The 21,923-nt window shown below is 34.8% G+C and overlaps 1 long non-coding RNA gene across 1 annotated transcript; it reads left to right on the top strand.

Annotated features, from left to right (window-relative positions):
- Positions 1–19,055: 19,055 nt before the first annotated feature.
- LOC138136108 (uncharacterized) lies at positions 19,056–20,541 on the top strand. The gene is made up of 5 exons (XR_011161165.1): positions 19,056–19,181; positions 19,235–19,335; positions 19,393–19,506; positions 19,568–19,810; positions 19,980–20,541. It is a non-coding gene; the product is annotated as an uncharacterized lncRNA (long non-coding RNA).
- Positions 20,542–21,923: the final 1,382 nt, after the last annotated feature.

The following is a 21,923-nucleotide window of genomic DNA, read 5'->3' as shown; positions in this document are numbered from 1 at the left end:
GATTTAAAAAAATTCTGTCACATTTCTGATCAAAATGTTATGTTCTGCTTTTGGTAATGAAGAGCCTTCTAAAAGAACCGTTTAAAAGTGAAAAAATGAATTAAAATGCGAGAGATCAGCTGTTACTGGAGAAAACATAGTCGCTAAAATAGTCGAAAAATTTATCGATTACGATTTGACAATATGTATGTACATATTTTGCATAACATTTGAAAATTGATGCAAAAGTTCAAAAACAACAACGCATCGAATGGTGAAAACAAATTTAAAAAATATATGAAAGGTACTATTTAAAGGAGTCCACAAAGACAACCATCGAAGTGGATGTTGCCCACAGATTCTAAAGCGGTCCAAATTAGGAAATACATATAAAGATGTAAGAAAAAAGATATTCTCTCTTAGGACTTGAAAATTCTAGTTTACGTCGTCCTAACAATACCTAAGAACATCCAACTTATAGTCCTGATGTGGTCTCTTCCTTCTCTTTGTTTATTTTCTTAGATTTCACAAAATTTGTGTCTAAAGTGTCTTAGACAGTGCAAGAGATAGCAAATAAGGTAGCGGGATGTGTTTGGCGAATAAGAGAGAGAAAGTGGGGAGGTGAATTCAGGAGGATGATGACGTTTGAGAGCACGATGGAGAGTATATTGATGTACAGAGCAGAGATATGGGGATGGAAGGAACAAGAAGAGGTAGAGAAAGTGCAGAGTAAAAGCGGAAAAGACAGCGACAAAAAGAGTGCAGGATACTAACGGAATGCTGGAGAAAATAGGAAAAAAAGCATGAAGAAGAAGGAGAGAGAGAGAAATACTATCAGAGAAACGGGTATGCCAGTGAAGAAGTGGAAAGATTATTAATAAGAGCAAAAGAAAGATGGGTGAATATAGAGTTAAGCGAAAGGGACAAAGACATAGACAAGTAAGAAAGAACAGAGTAAGAAATGACAGAGGAAATTCCAGAGTACCTGGAGAGAGAGAGTGGAAAAGAAAGAAAAATGATTTAGATGTGGGAACGAGGAGAGAGAAAACAGGTATTGGATGGACGGAGAAGAAAGAAGGTGCAGAATGTACTATGAGGAGAGAAAGACAATCGAGCACATGTGGAACGGAATGTATCGAAATGAGAGAGAGAGAGAGGAAGAGAAAGGAACCGGAAGAAATACTGAATGAAGACGGACGGGAGATAAGATGGATGAACGAGATATGGAAGAGGAGGGAAAGAATAGAAAAAGAAAGGAGTAGGGAATAGAAATAAAAATGTTATTTTTATGTTTATATTCAATTGTAATCAGGAATCCGAAAGCGCATAGAGCAAATAAAGCATATTACTATAAAGGTGTAATAAAAAAGATTTTCTTTCTTAGGACTTGAAAATTCTAATTTACGTCGTCCTAACAGTTAGAATACCCACCTTACAGTCCTGAACTGTTCCCTTGCTCTTTGTTTATTTTCCTGGATTGAAATTTGAAAGCCAAAATGATGACAAAATGAAATTTTCGATGAGGCCGATGAAGCTTTCACAAAATTTGTTTCTAAAATGACTTAGAAAAAGTAGAATTTTTGTTTTCATAAAATTCACTGAACTATGGGTGCGTTTTTTTGCAATCTTCTAGAAGTTGGAGATTCTTCCAAAAGAGAAACTTCCCACAGTCGCTAAAACGGGCGTTTTTTTGCTGCATTCTCTTTGACAGTCCACAGACACACATAACCTCATTAGTAATAAGTGTTTACTTTTTTGTCATGAATAATAACAATAACAATATCTTTATAATAACAATAACAATATCTTTATACAACATGTTAAACAAAAGGCAGCTGTGATTCTGCGCAGAGGATGTGGCTAAATGATCATTTTTGTCGTTTCGGTTGCACTATTGACTCTTTGCAACCTTGCAACTTTTCTGCTTTCTCTGCCATCTAATTTGATGGCAGAAAAGAGAGATGCTCGGAGAGAATCTTCCGCGACCAATAAAACGACACTTCTGACAGTGGCAGATTCTTCCGTTGAGCAAAAAAACGCACCCTATATTGCAGTCTGTCTGGATGCAAGCTAGGCATAATTTTTCGTAAATTCTACTGTTTTGTTTAATAGTGCCATAATAGTATGTAGTTTATTTAATGAGTTCGTGTGTAAATTGGGCTTTTTTTGGCATGAGTGGCTCAGTTTAAAATGCGAGTGAAAGAGTTGAATAAACGTTTTTTTGTTCGACGAGCCCCTTAAAGGCTCCAAATCGTTTAAAATCTTTAAAATTAGCTTGACGTTTTGTTTTGACAAGTTGTGACATTTATCAAAATCCGTTCACATAGGAGAAAATTCTCAAATTCTGACAGTGTCGAACAAAAAATATTAATATCTTAGAAAAATATTTATTTTAATTTTATTTCTCGCAACAACTTTGTCGTGTTAACTAAATTAAAAAGATTAATTTTGAGATTATCATTAAATTCAATGCTTATGTGATGTGTGAATTATTCTTACCTATTACACCAATTGGTGAAACTAAAATACGGATTATTAATTTTTCTAAAAATAATTTCAAATGAAAAGGTTATCAAAAGTTCAACAACAGTGAACTTTTGATATTTCGATAAACTTTTTTCAAGTCTATATTAAATCAAAGAAAACAAATAATAATTACGTAACTTCCTCACCAAGAAAAAGTCTTCAAAAAATTGACACTGCTGACACTGCAATTTATATCGAAAATACATGTGGCCAAACTGTTGGATTTTGATCTAAGGGAAAATGAAAAGTTATTTTCTTTATTGTTCCACATATCGTTTAAGAAATTTTTAATTTTCTTTCTTTTCACAGTATTATAGTAAATTTAAATTTTTCTAAGACATGAGTGTCAATTTGGTAACATGAAACTGTCGATTCAGTTGTGCCAACTTGTATCAGCTTCAGTTCCTACATTGGATTATAGGGACATTTATTGTTTAACCAACACAAGTCAGTGTTTGACATGTTAACAGCATGTAATTTCCATATCAGTAAAAATATAAGTTATTAATGTTATATAAGTTATTAATGTTATATAATTCCACCACATTTTAATCTCTCTGATAAGTCTCCAAAAATTTGTTAATTGCGACTAATCAAGTTTCGGTGTATTTGTTTTCGAGATTATTTATGGTTAAATTTTAAATAAAACTCAAACATGCGAAAAGAAACAATTCATATCGACTTTTTATGCGAGTTTAAAATCTGTAACGAATCGTTTAGTCGTGCCTTGCCTGATCTTATTTCATTATTCCGATTTTTATGTTTGAAATATAATTTCTCATTTATGTCAGTTGATCATTTCACGGTGATTTCTCAAATTTAAAATTGCTTATTCTATTATGAACCAATTACAAGGCAATTATTTTAATATTATTGATAATAAACTTTATAATTTACTAGCATTGTGTAGCACGGTAACTAAAATACGCTGCTGACCGTTACTCGCACGTTTCTAATATCAGTAATATCGTTCCTTTTTTTAGGGCTAACACAATTACATTTAACATCGTCATTACTGTATTAATACCCACCGCCTCCTGCCATTGCTTGCTGAATGAAGTGCGTGATAATTACAAAAAAAAAATCGCTCTCTGTTCGCAACGTCCATTCTTCTAGTCGTGCTGCGGTCGTTTCGATTCGCAACGAAAAATTAAAAACGAATTACGGTCGTCGCGGTCATAATTTACTTTTATGAACAACCCGCGGATAAGCGGTCAACCCATAAAATACAACCCCGCCGTATAGTTTCGCCGTATAAAAGTTATAACAAGAAAATCAGAAGTTGCAGTTATTTAATGTGTTTCTGGAGCTGGCAAAGTGGCTCGGTCCTTTGCGGCATTTTTATTACATCTTGTTGCCGGCCGCCAATATCCTTCAAATCACAGGGTATACGGAGAAATCACTAGTATTTCCCTCCGGAGCCATTTTCTAAAATCACAGCTTAGCTGCCCACGAAATTATAGTGTCGCGATTTTGAACATATATCGGGGACGGCCAAGTTACAGGTTTTGGACCATCGACTGTCGATCGAGACCAACGACGCTCATGATGACTGACAATTATTGGAGCTTATCGGTGTTGTGGGTCCGACTCTAATTAGACGCAGTTTGTGGTACAAGAACTACAATTCATGACGCAAATTTTTATCTTTATGTTTGCGCTTAATTATAAGGAAATTTATCAGCTCCAGACGGCTTTGATTTATTCTTTTGCGTTTTCGACGTATCCGTCATGCGATCGCCCCGACAGAACTTTGATTTACGATCAACTTTTTTTTTGCAGTTTCTATAAATTAATTACATTTAAATTATTCAACCATAAATTTTAACTCCTAATTAAATATTATTTATTGATGTTTATATCTGTGTAAAATACACAACGATGTAAAAACACGATTATTAATTATTAACCATATCGATTGCTTTTATACAACTGTAATTAAAAGCCAGGGTTTATCTGAATCGTACATTATTTGCAACTATGATATATCGATGTCATCGTAAACTATCAATGATCCTAAACGATTCAAATCACCCGTACCAAGTCATTTTGAAGTAATTAAGATAATCTGACGTTTTTAATTATTAGTTTGGCCACAGATACTGACCATAAATCAGATAAGCATCGCTACCAACGCGGATTTTATCTCACCATTACATTAATTATAAGCATTTCGGTTACCACGCGGGCTACGAGGGATGGACACGCTGCCATTTAAAAAAAACTATAATTGATTCTCCCCATTAAGAAATAAAATTCACGGCTAGCGTTGTCAGTAAACGGAAAAAGAAAGAGAAGAATGGTAACGCAGTCTAAATATTCATCTTGTTAACAAAACATGGTTAATTAAATTTTTGTTTTGTTAAACAGAATGCTCAACGGTCAGAGATAAAATCGGAAACAGTAATTTTGTGGTTAACATCGGGTGTTCATTTAAATTTATCCTCAAAGTTGGCGTTGAACAATCGATTGTGAACGCACCACTCGTCAGTCTGCAGAGTAAAAACGCAAACAATGCCAAAAAGTGAGGTTAGATTTAAAGAGCTGATGCGTGATCTGAAATCCGTGGTGCGTTCACGATCGACTCTTCAATGCCTACTTTGAGGAGCAAATTTTCAATGCTTGATATCTCAAAAACAAAAAGACTTTTACTAGAAAAAAAATTGTTTTTAACTCGTATTCATCGTCACCAACTACATACCGATTTTTTTTTTGACATGAATTTCGAGGACACCTGTATAATAAACAATTTGATGGTTTTAATTTAAACACATTTATTTTAAACATGAAAATCTCATAATCATAACGCTGTCGGGCCTTTCTAAATTTCTTTTTCTATCCTAATGAATGAGAGTTAAGTTCATACAAGTGTATATTTATATTTATTCCATTTCCATGTTGTATGTCAAGGCGAGGTGTGGCGGATTGGTCCCCGGAGGGGCGCCGGAACTGTACGATCTCCAGATATTAGGACCGTATTTCAGGTGTATCAACACTAGTGCTACGCGTCGGTAACGTTAACTGTACCGTCGAGGGCGATAACACCGATAGAATATTTTCAGAGTTGCGAGTCGTCTTTCTTTTTCTCTACCTCATAATCCGATAAGTAATAATTACGTTTGGGAGACGGACTCCTCGTCCACCACACAAAAACTCATCTTTTGTTCGTGGAAGCGGAAGTGTGACGCTTCTTAAAATAATTGTTCCCAGAAAAATAGGAAGCTATTTAGAATTGAGGAGGAAAAATCCAATTTAAGATTCACATTTCTCCCCCGCTTGAACGTGACAGGTGTCGCGGTTAAGATTTGTAGTCCGTAATTAGAAAGCTGAAAGCCGTCTTCGAACAGTCACATACACATTTTTCATTTTGCACGCTGCGCTGATGCCCTTTATTCATCTGAGAGCCGAAGTCTGGGCTTAAACATCTGTTTTAAAATGGGAAAAGGTGCCGCTAACAGGGACACTCCAAATACAATTTCGTTATCAAAGGACATTCTATTGACGGAAATTGCAGGGGTGTACCAACAGTGAAAAACAAGTACCCCCAAGTTAGATGGTCAGCGGCGCTTCGAAATCAAGAATTAAATTAATAATTATAAATTTAGCAAGAAATAATAAACCCCAATTTCTGAACAAATATTTAAAATACACGAAAAAAACAAGAACTGAACTTAAAAACACTGATTTAAAGTAGCGATAGCCGAAGAAACATGGTGATATAAATACTGGGAACAATGGAAGATGATTTGAAACGAAAAACAAAACAGTGGCATATAAAAAAATAATCCCCAATTAACCAGTCAAAAGTAAATAATAACTAGTATGTACCTAGGTATGTCTCTAGAAAAAATTGATCAGTAAACCCGTAATAAAGTGTGTTCGGAAAGTAAAGAGAAAAAATTAAGATTGGGATATAAAGGGGCGTATTCTGTAACTGCTCCGCTAAATTTTAAAGGGCGTTAAATTAAGTTGGCATAGCAATGACCAATCAGGGCTTCAAACTTTAAATTTTAAGCCACGCTAAAATTTTAACTCCCCTTTAAAAATTATAGAATACGCTCCTAGGTCTGTTTTTTTTATACCTAATCAATTGTTAAAGTGTTGTCAGGTTGGCAGAAAATTCGAAACAGTGAATTTTATAAATCACGTTTGAAACACTGACTTTTGAAATTGTCACCGATGGTCACATTTGACAATTTAAATTAAACACGTGTCTCACACACATATGCAACATAACCTCAATAATGAGCTAGGGTTAATGTAGGGTGAAATTGAGATGGAACTGGACCGAATGTCAATGATTTTTAATATACAGTTTGGTCTTTTTCTGTATTTTGACACTGACAATTGATTATTAAAAAAAAAACGGACTATAAGTATGATAGTAAAGAAAAAGTAAAAGAAATATATTAGGAAATAAACTAACAAGGAAATTGCTTTCGTTTCGGAAATCAGAACGAATTTCTTATTTTGTAGATTCCAAGTTATAGACCCTCCTAAAAAATTGTCTACTGAGATGCGGAGCTACACCTTGAAAATTGTTTTGTCTAGTTTTCCCCTTATACAGTAACATTTTTTTCTTGTCAAAATCATGACGTCATCATATGTATAGTTTTTTAAATAGTAACCTATATTTATTCGTCATCATTTTGATAGGTCTTTTAACTGTTAATATGACAGTATAGAAATTTTACCCACTACATTTAAAAAAACTTTTTATTATTTTCTTTATTAATGATTAATTTATTAACAAGTTAGTACCGAAAGGCATTGCTATTAGGTTAGTATCATTTGAAGGTTTTCAACAATAATCAAACACGAACAAAAAATTACTTTAGAAAAATCCTGTTTGTTTTATTTCATTCCCTGTGGATTAATAATTTCTTCAAGTCTAAATGATACTGTGAAAGTGAAAGTGTGTAGAAATAATTTCAATTTCCGTCAAAGGAAAAATCAAAATTGCCAAAATAATTTTGTTACGACAAAAAATTTCCATCAAACGATGCTATAATCTGTTTCAAAATCAAAAATCCACCACCTGTTGAATTATGTTGGCAGAAACAAACAAATCCCTAGAATAAGTTTCATTTTTCATTTTTTTGGGTTGGCCCAACGTTCCGCCAAAATTTGACATCGAACTGTTGAGTTTATTTACGTAACACAAAATAATTATTATGTACGAAAAGGTGGTAACTACCATTTCACACGTTTCGAGTAAAAAATAAAATGATTATTTCCTTCATGTGTTTAGCAACCAATTGCGTGACAAATATTGACCAATCAAAACGAGAAAACAAAAAATAACCCGATAAAATTTCTCTAAAATGCACATGTGCAATAATGTGACAAAAATTTTGGTACCTGATTTTTTTTTATTATTTTGAATAAAAAGGATTGGAAATAATGCGTTTGGTTTCATTCTATTCAGGAAATAATCAGCCGTACATATACCCCTCGTGCAAAATTTTAATATCGGAAAAAGCTATCTATCTTTTATATGCATTATGATAATGTAACAGGGATCAAGAGAGCTTTATAAATCGTATTTTGGGTTGCATTTTTACCTGGTCAGGCTCGTCATCATACGTGAATAATCCTGTATAATTATCTTTCAGTCGAATGTTGTCGTTTCTTCTTGATGCTCAACTTGTTCTAAAGGTAGAGGTGTTAAATTCTCTCATGGGCTGTGACCTTGGAAATATCTGCGCGAAGGCTGAGCGAAAACTTCGACGGGGAGGGACATTATCCATTCTTAGAGACGTCTACGAGACGAAACTAATGTAACGAATGACGATGTTTTCCGGTCGGTTGAGACAGGTATTCGTAGTTTACGCAGATATGACTCATAGCCCATAAGAAAATCCTATCATGGCGCATGCACTATAGGGGGCAAAAAGCGCTTGCCCTTCTGTAGCGTGTTTCCTTGTTACAAGAAATAGATGTGGATTTATTGTTTGGAGGTGTGTGTGATGCATTTATTATAGCACAGAACAAACAACGTAAATGAAGATGTTGGACTCGGCTATTTAAAAAAAAAAGTATAACTATTCCTTTTTGGAAAAAATGATCTTAGATGGAGCTGGTTTTTTTGGCATTTATAATTTGAATTTCTGGCAAGCCATAAAGATGGAAATTATCTATATGATTCAATAAATGCAGAGGTTTTTCAATAAAAAGAGCTTTTTTTTTTGTTTTCGATTTCATCCTTACCATAAAACCAGCCTGTTTATCAATTATTCATTCAAATCGCACGACTGATCCAAGCAAATTCCCTAATTCCCATCAGACTCGGAAGACACTTACGTCAACTTGCTTCTAGATAAAAAGTCAGGTGCGCTATAATACTATTCTTGGCCAAATTCCATTCTTTTATAACAATATATTGTTGAATGTTTAAAAAACAACTTTTTCACTATTACACAATCACTTAACAATAGTTTCACTATACAATTTTAAATATACTCGTTGCTGTATCTATTTTTACTTTATTTAAGTGTGCACTGACTTTTGTGTCACCTTGAGCAACGACATTATGATAAAAAAAAGAATAAAACATAACAAACCACAAAAACAGTAATAAATATGCACCAGCATGAGCAAGCATAAAAAACAGAAACAATAACCAAAGTAACTATTAACAGCTACTAAGGTTAATTATATTGAACAATAAATAGTTGTTAAAAAATACTCGCAAGAAACATTAAGAAGAAACTTATAGTACAGAACTATCAATAAAAACCCCCTTTTAGAGATCAATAAAACAGACGTCTTAATCAATAAACAAAATTTAACTACATATAAGGTTTTGTATCGGGTTTTCATTTAAATTTCTTCTCAAAGTTGGGTTTGAGGAGTCGATTGTGAACGCACCACTGGTCAATCTGCAGAGTAAAAACACGAACAACGTAAAAAGTGAGGTTAGAATTATACAGCTGATCCGTGATCTCTGTGGTACTCACCATGAAGTAATTACAGAAGAAAATGGTCGGAGCAACATTGCATAAAAATATATACAGGGTGTCCCAAAAATGGCGTACTAACGGTGCATTACGGTATAGAAGAGATTACCGTAAACGTCAGAAAAATGTTAGAAAAATTCTATTGGACGTATTTGCTGATTTGGCGGTCTTTGAAAGTGGCACTTAACAGGTCAATTATTTTGAAATACAGGGTGTCCCAGAACTGGCTCCCCATAGAAAACAGGAATGTGCCGACAACAAAAGAGACTCCAAATTGACTAAAATAAATTTTCTGCTAGCTCAAATTACCGAGTTATAAAGTTTTTAATTTCACCAATCCCGGAAGCTCGTCCTCAGGTGTTACTAAAAAATCCGATCGGTTGCTAAACAACAACAAAAAATCTCTGATATCGCACAAATCAATAAAATGTTTGAGCAACTGGAATTTTGACGTTTTCCGATATAAAAATTCGTTGACGTTTATCTGTCATCAACATCAAGACTTGACAATTGCAAAATTCGAAATAAAACAATAAAAATGGCGATTCTAAAAAGAACCATTTATTTAAATAGGTAACAATGTTAAAGCAGATGTTCGAAATGACCACCATTCATTTGTATGCACAATTGTGCTCTACGTAACAAACTTCTTGTAGTAGCGTTAGTTATCATTTCTTCAGTAACTGAATTCGAACTCTCAGATCAGCCTCTGAATTTATGGGCCGCCGATAAATGATCCAGCGCTGTGGATATTGGTTATCCAAAATTTCCCGAACGTTTCTGCTAAAATGTTGGAACCAGTCATTTCAAGTAAATCAGGTAGCTCCGTGCCAATGAACTGACCATATCTTGCCCCCGTTAATCTTACCGGGAATTCAAACGGTCCAATCTAGAGCCGGGGATGCGGAATTTTAACAAATGGAAGGATCCACCACGCTTATACTTCCCAAACGATCGCCCAATAGCCCAGTCCACAAATTAACAGAAAACCTATGTTGAAAACGTCTGGGAAATAATTCTCTTGGATTTTCCTCTGCCCAGATATGAAGGTTGTGATAATTGGAACAACCTAACCGGCAAAATAGCGACTCATCAGAAAACAGTATCCGTGACAAGAAGTGTGGAGCATCGTTTTGGTTTATTAACCATAGATAAAACTCTCGCCTAATTGGATAATCCTCTGGCAGAAGATGTTGCACTCCTGTATAGTGGTACGGATGCCTCCTATTATCAGCTGGAACTCTCTGCACCGAACTCTTGGATAAACCCATTTCACGAGAAACTGTTCGAATACTCCGGGTGCCGTCTTCCTCAAAGACATTCAATACGGCTTCCTCGTGTTCGACAGTCCTTACATTTTTTGGAGCACCCCCAACTTCTCTTCGAACTGGCTGTATCTGACCCGTTTCTCGACTCCGAGCGATTAATTTCAGGATTGTTTTATGATCCGAATGACTTTGTCTTTGCGGAAATTGTTCACGGTACAACCTTACTGCTTCACGTGCATTGTTTCCACATCGTGCAAAAGTAAGAATCATATCTACGTACTCAGAGGAAGAATACATGTTAAATGATACACTTGAATTAAATATCGCAGCGAAATTGCATAACAAATGTCAAACTGACGTAAACAATCATTCTAATAAATGTAGTGGACCAAATCTAATGGACAGAATGATAGAGGTTTCCGGATAAAAAGAAAACCTAGGAAACGCAAAATTGCGATTATTCCACCTTAATGGTGTTCAACTCTGATTGGTCAACTTCAGAATGTCTTTTCTCGGTTATCATTTGAGATAGGACTTTTTTTCTTCAAAATAGAAGTTAATATATTCGCCCAAAGGCTCCCTTTTTTCTCTGGGGAGCCAGTTCTGGGACACCCTGTATATGCATGACAGCTACCTCTAATCGTACATATTATCACAAAGTACCAGATCACTCACCACCACCACCAATCCTGCATAATAGAGAATTTAGAAGCTTTGGAAATCGAAAAAAATATTTTAAATTCTCTAGGGTAACATTGCAAGGTAATGATGTACGAATATATCTTTGTTTACATTGTATTACCGTTAATAATAATAATAAATAATAAAAATAATTGATTTTTTTGTCGGAAACATTTTTTCCATATTTTTCTCATGTACATTTTTCTCAGGTACATTTAAACATCCTCGATAAGGTAGTAAGTAGTTTGTACGCCTGTATACAGTGGGTAACGAAAGTATTCGAACAATTATTTTTCAAAAACATTTAGGATATTTGGGATCTTGGTCCTGTTGAGAGTAATAGTCAGATAGTACTTAATTTCAATTTGTGCAAATTTTTTTTTATTTTTTTGAATTTCGCGAAGCACACTAGATTGTTCATTTTTTGTATAGTTGTCCGTTTTCTCTAAGGTTATATTGGCGCCGTAAAACTATCCCATTGTGTAAAAGTTGATTTGTCTACAATAGGAAACATTTTGTGGTTGTAAACAGCAAACAAACCCGGGGCTGGTTGTTTCGTTTTTTGATTTATTGCAGGGGTGCGTAGCTTCTGAAACCCACACAAAAGGGCAGCTTATTAGGAGGTACCTAACTACTTTTACGGCCCCAATATAATCTTAGAGAAAACGGACAACTATACGTTTTCTTTGGTAGTCCTCAGCGGGGCTTGTTTATTGCATACATGGTTTTATGTTTTTGATTTCTTCCTGATACAAGAAATATGTCCAGTTGCGACATTTCTATGATTGCGTTGTCATCTTTGTGTCATTTCAATATGAATTTTCGCTCCCGGTGTTGTTTCGATTTTTTTTCACTCAGACAAAACAACATTGTATTAACTGTTTTATTTTTATTTATTTTAATCATCATATTGAAGAAATATATCGGGCCTTCAAATAAATATATATTTAGAGTAGGCGTAGGCGACATTCTAATTCTGTTAACAGTGTAAAGTAATTTTTGTAGGTAACCAATTATTCTACGGAGGTACACAGGTTACATAGTAAGCTTTTTCCCAATTTCATATTGTCATATTCCGTGGAGGGGGAATAGGGAGAATGCATTACAAAAATTAAAAATATTTTCTAACCTAATATTATTTCGTTAAAATGTCAGACGTTTCTTGTGTCATTTTCTACACTGGAAAAATGTTGCAAACAATTGAATTTCCATAGGTTGCTCTAAATATAAATTGATTTGAAGGCCCGTTATTGGCATTATAGCAATAACAAATAAATAATAACCAGTAGTTTTTCAATATAGCATCATTAATTTCGTATTTGATTCAACAATTATCTACTCCTGGAATTAGTTATTACCATGATTGATTCAATTCAATTAAGCATTGAAGGTTATAACATTATAGAATGTTAATACATATATTAAATTACTTTCTCTGAATAACAATTTAAAATATAAAAATAGAATTATCCAAAAACTGTTTGGACTGTTTTCGTGTGATACATGTGTCAAAAGCTTATCTTTTGTGTATTTTGTATTCAGTGCAGTTGTTTTAATTTTCACTGTTTATACTAAACTGAATTTAATGAGAGAAAATAAGCACAATTTTGATCATCATTCAGATAGTCAAGGATTTGTCAATCAATCAACAAATCAGCAGCGTAATTAAAAGAATAAATAAAATCTCAATGGTTTTCACTTAATTCTTTACACTTTCCAGGTTAACTCTAGCTAATATAGATTTCAGCGTAAGCTGGCCATTATGTAGCCACCATCATGAATTCCAATTATAGTGGACAGCTAATCGGCAATAGAAGAAGCGTGTAAACGATAAAGATCTAGGACCTTCTCGGTAATTGATGACATAAATTAAATCAGCATCGTCTCTCTCTTGATAGGTTCCAGATAATAAATCTGAAACTCTTCTACTTCAAAAATTTGACGGTACTTATTTGGAAGATTTCGATTGGGAGAGTCGCATTTAATTTGTGTTAACAATCGGCGGTGTACGTTACGCGACAAACGTCACAGCAATTGCAAGCCGAGCGTGAAGATCATCGATAGTATCAGCACGTACAATAGTGCTCTGATAATAATCATTGCTTGTCTGCGGTTTCAACGGTTAACCACTACCCCAACTGCCGCCTGTCTGCAAGGCCAAGCTGTGGCTTGGCGCTATTACGAAGATAATAACGGCTCCGGAGTATATCCCTATAATTGCCACACTCGCAATGTTAATCTGCTTCTAAACACGATATCGTACGGTTCGATATTACCGGGTCGAAAACACTAAAGCCAAAACATTTTCAAGCGAGAAACTATATGGAGAGTGACCATGGCACATTCTTGAGCCATCGTAAATTTGAATATCCGAGCATCAATTTTTCAAGTACGTCAAAGAACCAATCAATCGCGAGACGTGAAAGATATCGAGAACGAACTGGTGATAGAGATGACGTGGAGTTGCACCGTCTGTATTAACAGTAATTAAACGGCTGTGGGTAGAAGTAAACAATCAATAATATCAATTAAGTTATAAATAAGGAACGACTGGTTCGAGATAATTTTCAACACTTAAAGGAACAGACCGGTAGGCAGTCGACAGACTGACAACCATCTTTTCTCGTGTAAGAACGCCTTATAACGCTGCTCTTATTACATGTTACACGGATATAATGCTCATAAATCAGCAGCCATGCGGGAAAGTTTTATATGAAGCAATGCAAAACAGTATAATAAAACGCGTTAAGCGCATATTTATAGTTCAAGCACTGGTGTCGTGATTAACGTTCACTCATTATTCAAACATAATAAACTGCGTCCTGTTGCTATCGGCCGTAACGAACAGCCTGCAACCGGATTAGTAATATGCTCCGGCGTCGTTGCCGCCACGACGTCCCTCGGTACACGAAAAATTACAAACATTGCGGTCTGTAAAGTCAATTGTTCTAGCCAACGACATTGCTCTCAAGTTACTCATAATCGGATGGGAAATGACGCAGAACCGACTGCTGAATTCAATTCGATATACACCGTAATGCGATTATCTTTGAAATTGATCCGTGCCACTTCTATTATTAATTATTTTGGTTCCTGGTGTAATTGTCGACTTCATCTGATCGAACGATAAATTCACAAATTTTCCTTCGTTCAATCAAGGCGATACTCACAAAGCTTAATACCGTGAGATCGAAAAAAAAATTAGAGTAGGCGCTGACCAAACATTTCAGTTGGCAATTCATGAGATTTCAATTAACAGTCTTAAAAGTTAGGTTAGTGATTTCGAGAATGTTGAAATCTTGATTTTCATAAAGAATTTTGTGTGACCTGTCGGTTGTAAAAGAATTTCCTCAGCTAGTGCAATGAAACAATGAGATTTAAAACTCCCGCACCTTTATTTAACGTCAACGGTGAGCACGGAGCACGCGCACGTCGCTTGTTTGTTTATAAATCCATCCAAGATCAAGATCCAACGATCATCGATCAATCAATATTATCCAGAGAGGTTGTTGTCGGTTGTGGGGGCTCTTATTGTCAAGGAGTAATGTCATGCACAACATACACACGATGGAGAGAAAAGTGCAAATCTTTTTTAAGGATAAGCTAAGGAACTGTACCAAATGATAGGTTAGTTTCTTGGGTTAATCTCTGCAATAATTTTTTGTTCACTCTCTTCAATATTTTCAGATAATCTTTTTGTCGGTCGTCTACTGCCTTTTTTGCGCAGAACACTACCTGTTTCCAAAAACATGTTTACGCATTTGTAGACTTTCTGGGCAAGTTGTTGGTTAAGTGAAAGTCCGGAAACTTTTGTTGAAATTTCTCAAAAACTCGAGGCGAATAGGACCGAGCCTTTCTCTATTGCTGAAGAAACACTGGACGATGAAAATTTGTTGCTCTAAAGTGAACATATTGTAATAGCAAATTTTAATAGTCAATAAGGTCAATAATTAATAATGACAATTACCATTGTAACGACATTTGAATTAAATGTTTACGTGCTGCCAACTGAAGTGTATTAATCATGGCAATCTCGACTTTTTTTATTTTCGATCGCACGGTATATTGATGTACGGGGCAGAGATCTGGGGATGGAACGAACAAGAAGAGGTAGAGAAAGTGCAAAAAAAGTATTTAAGAGGGATCTAGGAGTGGACAGAGAAACGCCAGGTTACATGGTGAGGGAAAAGGAATAGGCTGAGAGTAAAAGCGGGAAAGAGAGCGGCAAAGTTTGAAGACAAAATGGATAGAAGGGGAGAGTGCAGGATACTAACGGAATGCTAGAGAGAAAAGAAACAAAAATACGGAGAAGAAGGAGAGAGAGAGAAATATCAGAGAAACGGGTATGCCAATGAAGAAGTGAAAAGATTACGATCAAAAGGAAGATGGATGAATGTAGCTGAGTGGAAGGGACAAAGATACAGAAAAGCAAGAAAGAAGGGAAACAATCAAAGAATCCAGATACAACAGGAAGTGTGAGAAGTGTATGACAGAGGAAATTCTGGAGTACCTGGGGAGAGAGGGTGCAAAAGAAAGAAAAATAATGGCGAGATCTCGATGTGGGAACGAGGAGAGGGAAACAGGTATTGGATGGAAGGAGAGGAGAGGAGGTGCAACGAAATGAGAGAGGGAGAGAGAAAGGAATGGGGATGAACACTGAATGAAGACGGAAGGGAGATAAGATGGATGTAAGCGGAGGAAAAGAATAGAAAAAGAAAGGGGTGGGGGATAGAAATAAAAATGTTATTTTTTGGAATTGTTACGAATGGTTTATATATTGAAAATTTCAGCTAACCGAATTTTATTTGGAACATCTCTCATTGTTCTGCATAATGAATTCGAATAAACTGAGCTGTATACTTGTTGATCTATGGTTGTCAATTTATTTTCGATAAACTGTTGTCAAGCAATGATTCATACCAACAAAATTCTAATCACTTTTAGTGTTACTCTGACCAAATTAATTACGCTCAGAACAAATAGTATGTAGTATGCCTTATTTTTAGACTTTTGACAACATTAAATTATACTGGGTGACTGACGAAAAACCTTTGATGCTGTATCTTGCTTATTTTTAATCCGATTTGAATAAATGACACATCAAATGAAATAATTTTGGAAACACTTCAATACCAACTAAATAAAAAAAAAAATATTGCGTCCAGTTTTTGACAGATGAACATCAGCTTCTTTTTTTCAAATAGCAGTGTACATTTTTTTTTATTCAGTATTGTAGAGATTTGTCTTGTGAATATAAAAATGTAAAGAACTATACCCATTCATTAAATAAAAATTAAGAAATTAAAGAGTAAATGTACAAAATTGAAAAATCAAGTGACCAAAATAAACAAGAGAGAAGTTTGTTCTACATGCTCGAAATGACTAAGTAAGCTCAGAGTATTCATTTGTCGAAACAGTTTGATAATAATAATATTATAATGTTGCTGTGGAAGAAAATTTCCAAAGACGATTTAGTGTTAACCTGTGGTGTGGCATTTTTGGAGATGGAATGGACTAGTGGGTCCCTTTTTTATTGACAGCAGTCTCAATAAAACGAAATAAGCAATTTTCTGGATGAGATACCATTAGCAGTGTTGAATAGAGTCGTGTTTCATCAGGACTGCGCCATACCACATAGTGCACGCATGAATTTTGTATTTTTAAATCATTTAAATCATTGTGGTGAACGACGAATGGGTGCTCATGGAGCTATTCGATGGCCCGCTAAATCCCCAGATTTGAATCCATTGGATTTCTTTATATTCATTCGAAACTTTCGAGACAATGTTTATTTGACCCCACCAGGTACCCAAAAAGAGTTAAAAAAAAATAGTGCGAGTATGTCAGGAAAAGCTCCGAAATTTTTTACTGAATGCAAAGAAAGGTGGGCATTTCTAGAAGGTATCGACAGTGTCTGCAACAGCATTGCGGAAATTTTGAACAACTAGAATAGATTTTGTATTGTTTACAAATTTGATTAGGTACTTGATTTTTAATTTTCAATTTTTTTCATTTAAAACACATTTTTTGTTTTTTCTTTTAATGTAAGAATATTCAGAAGAAGATTCTTTATTAGAACGAATAAAAAAATATATGTACCGGGTGGGGCATCGTATACGCGCACGCCAGAAATCGCGACTTGTAATTAAATAAAATTGGCGAAATTTTATATACCTGACTGATTATTGATAAGGTATATTCGAGAATTTTTTTAATTTTTTTTGTTAATAAATAAGGCCGTAACAGTTTTATTAGTTTTCTGAAATTAACTGTTAATTTACCTAAAAAGTTTTTACACTAAATGAATCTGTATCTGCTAGCCCATCAAACCCTGGTGGCACTATTACAAATTTTGACTTGGTTAGCTAAATGATTCGCTTTTTTATTTAAACGTAAACCAGACGGGTGATTTACGGCACAATGGTATAATTTCCCAACAAAGGTATAGCCGACCGTTTTAAACATTTTTGCCATAAAATTGACAGTTTCCATTGTCACCTAAATTTACGACAGTACAAGTAGCAGGTCATAAATAAAAATGATTTTGAAAGTTGAAATGTAAAACTGCGTTTAATTCAAAATCTAATTGGTATTTTTTTCCGTAATTTCGTAAATAATTATAGGAAGTGAATCTGGGTAGGTTAGTATAAAAATCAGAATTTGACTTTTTGGTTGAAATTTACATTTTAATTTTTTTTGGCTTTGTTTGTAAGTGAAAAATTATCAAAAAATTATGAAATGTACCTTACCAATAGCCAGGTAAGTCTGAAAAATTTCCACAATTTTATTTAATTAAAAGTCGCGATTTCTCCCGTGCGCGTATACGATGCCCCACCCGGTATAGAGTGTAATTTGAAAAAAAAAAAGTTGGCTATCGTCTGTCAAAAAATAAATGTCCAAAAAAGTATCGAATAGGATAATAATGGAGTGTTTTTCGAACTATGTATTTCATTTGATGCGTCATTTATTCAAATCGGATAAAGAATAAGTAAGATACAGCGTCAAAGGTTTTTCGTCAGTCACCCTGTATAATTATAAAATGTTGAATATGTACTCGTATCTTCATAAAAATACGTTTTTAGGAGCAGTTTAAATGTTATCACAGAAGTTGTAAAAGTGCCTTCTGAACAAAACAATAAACATGGATGTTATTATTACTATAGTATATCCTCTTGTTAGATGGAAATCGTGGTAGGGAGTATTTAAATTTGATTGGCTAACAGCGAGGCGCGTTTACACGAGCAAAGTTTAGGGTTCATGATTTAAAATAAAAACTTCTAAATTATGACTGAAAAAAAAAAGAAACTATAACGTAATGTTCTTAAAGCTTAATGGAATTTGTAGGTATCTACAGATTCAAAAATTTTGAGATATTTTTAATAAAATCGCATAAAATGAAAATTTAAGTGTTGTTGCCAGATTGTGTTCGTGTAAAGTAAGAAAAATTATATAATTGTTCACATCGAAATGGATAAAACTCTTCATGCGTTCATGCGTTCACCAAACTTAGTAAGTATTATATTTTAGTAAGTTAATATTTTTTTTACCCATTATAAATAATATTATCCGCAGGATTTTGCAGGATATGAAACTGACAACAGTGCAGAGGGAATCATTTGAGCATTTGACACTTGACAACTGTCAATGGTATTCGTTTTTGAGATTGGCGTGGTTTTGTTATCTTTTGGTTCTCCTGTGTTCGTTTTATTTGTCTATTAAAAACCAGTTCTTGTCAGAACTAATCCTTGCTGTGTTTACAGTTTTCGTGGTAAGTTGTATCAATGAGAAAACAAAATGATATACTGTTGTATATATTTCAAGATTTCGAAGAACCAGTCTTGTGGACCTATTTCCTCGTATCATGGAGGCACCAGCTGCAAATTTTGCTACAGTAAATGCCAGAAGACGAAAATTACCAACAGGTATAATTAATTATAGTGATGAAAAGTGCATGTTATGATTAATTTTGTTCCATATAGGTCATTTGACTCTTCGAGAAAAAACTGTCATACATAATGTTCACCAAAACATTGTAAAGGACTTCCCAGATATTGGAGCAACTGAACAGAAAAAGAAGACAGCTTCATATACTGGTATTACTGTGATTTTGCTAAAAACAAAAATTCTTTGACATAATAATATAATTATTCACAGGTTTCTCTTTGTCTACAATTTATACTCTTCTGGGTGAAGTACACTCAAAAAAGCGAAGCATGAAGAAAGAATAATATTAGATGATCATGCAAACTATCTAATTAGGAAAACTGTGCATGATTTTTTTTTTAAACAAATTCCGCCAACAATTGATGCTGTACATGAGGAGACTAAACTTAATTCTGAAATTCCTAAGATGGGCCGATCAAAATTGCATAAAGTGCTGAAAGAATTACAATTTAGGTAAGAGTTTTTGAGAGAAGGGTTGTATCTAACATGGATTGGAACAAGGTTCATGCTTGCATAGTCACAGTCAATGCTGGTGGAGAATAGAGATCCTTGCTAGCTTATATTTTATATTATATTATCAGCCACATCAATTACAACAATGTGATAATGCAAACTGTTGCAGGTTCAAAAGACGTGGCAGAAATGGTCTTCTTATTGATAGGCCTGAAATTACTGTTTGGAGGGCAAAGTTTTTGCGTGAAATTGAAAAGTTCAGATCAGAAGAACGAAAAATATTTTATTTGGATGAAACGTGGATCAACGAAGGTCATACCAAAACAAAAATATGGGTTGATGAAAGTAAAAAAAGTGCAAGACAAGAATTGGTGAAAATTTTGGCACAGTACCTGAACTGATTATTTCTTTACAGGATTCCTCCAGTGATACATCTACTGAGTCAGATAGTGACAAAGAAAATTTTGATTAAATTGGTCAACCATGGGCCACTTTTTTCAAAGACAATTATATTCTTATTATACTAACCCGGCGGCACGGCAATTTTGTCGGGGTACATACACTATTACGGATATTACTATCAAGTAATAGTGCAGTGCTTATCAACATAATTACCGGCGTCTCGCCTCCGCATTTTTATTATTATACATATTTTGTTTGTATTTGTTATTTTTTCTTGACCTCTCAACCTTTTGAATATGAATTTATAATAAAATTTTTATATAAACAGGCTTTAGTGAATTAATTCTTTTAGTCATTTAGAAGAAAAAATTACTACATAATGCAATTTTTTGAATTGAATAACATTCTGCGGTAATAATTTAATTGAGATTTATATTCGGCATTTTCAAATATTCCCGCCATTTTTCTCCTGCAATCCTGCTACCCGATTTATAATTTTTGCTGTGTAAACCTGGTTTCTTCCTGCTAAACAAATGTAGTATAGGTGAAAATTGCTGCCTCCGATTTTATAGCTCATCAGTATTTGACAGAACTCACGAGAAACAAACAGTAACTTGTTATCTCTTTTCGGGTGGCGACGAGTAATTGTACGAAGAGGTTTTGTAGCTATAGCTCTTGATACGGAAATATGTTTTCACCCTTTGGGTCGTTGCGATTTAAGTAATGAGCAGTGATTGAATTTCTCAATTTTAAAAGAGTCAATTCAAAAGACACTTCCAGGCTGTTTATGGTGAAGAATGACCTCGTTCGTTGGTTTAAAAAATGTAAAGATTGTGAACCAAGAAAGGCTGGTTTGTGTCACCAGGAGCGAAGCTTTCTGTGACTACAATATACAGGGACCTCATGATCACGACCCTTTGTAATATGAATTATCACTAAAATCTTGACCATAGTACATATTTGAAAAATACTGAATCTTTCAAACCTTATTTATCACGGCAAAGGCTGCGCGAAGACTAGTTTGTGTTAGAAATATTACCACTTGCAGTAGCTGAAAAAAACTGAAGTGATATGTAGGCTTGAATAAAAAAAATTAACGAGACTTTAATGATGGCTAATCTGTGTGCAGCAAGGACCTAAACCGTAGATAAAAAAAGGATTCTGATACATTGTTTGCATTCGAGCGGGCGGTTGTCAACAAGGAAGTTTGCAAGGTCCCATCCTGTCAGCAGAACCGATTCCCTCCCAACCTTTTATGCCATTCTCAGGTAATCAGCTCCACTTACGTCGAACATGGTCGGTCGGAAGCTGTCATATTAGATTACGATCGGTGGCATTGTCGTCTGTGGCACCCAACCCGTTCGAAGATTGCATGTCGGGCAAACCCCAGGAAAAATCGGTCTTGTTACGAATCGTACAAGGGGGACAGATGGCGGGGCCGTTCATGAGGATGCGGTTACACGAGGTGCTTAGTTCATCACCCTGGAAAACCGCTCCTTTGTCCGCCTGTCAGCATGTTGCGCATTGACACTCGCATTCAACAAGCTGTTCCGCCGCTCAAATCTGCCGCCCGATATTGTATTACCGTCCTTTGTCGAATAAAACATGTAATCCGCTACGCGTTATAAACATGCGTCGTCCATGAGGGGCCCTAATGATAGCCGCCCTGGATTAGGGTGATTTATCTCGAGTATTTGTAAACGCGGATTAC

This window comes from Tenebrio molitor, chromosome 7 (assembly GCF_963966145.1).
Source record: "Tenebrio molitor chromosome 7, icTenMoli1.1, whole genome shotgun sequence".
In the NCBI taxonomy this organism is placed as follows: domain Eukaryota; kingdom Metazoa; phylum Arthropoda; class Insecta; order Coleoptera; family Tenebrionidae; genus Tenebrio; species Tenebrio molitor.
Note: the sequence above shows the minus strand (reverse complement) of the source record. Positions and strands in the feature narration are given on the sequence as shown.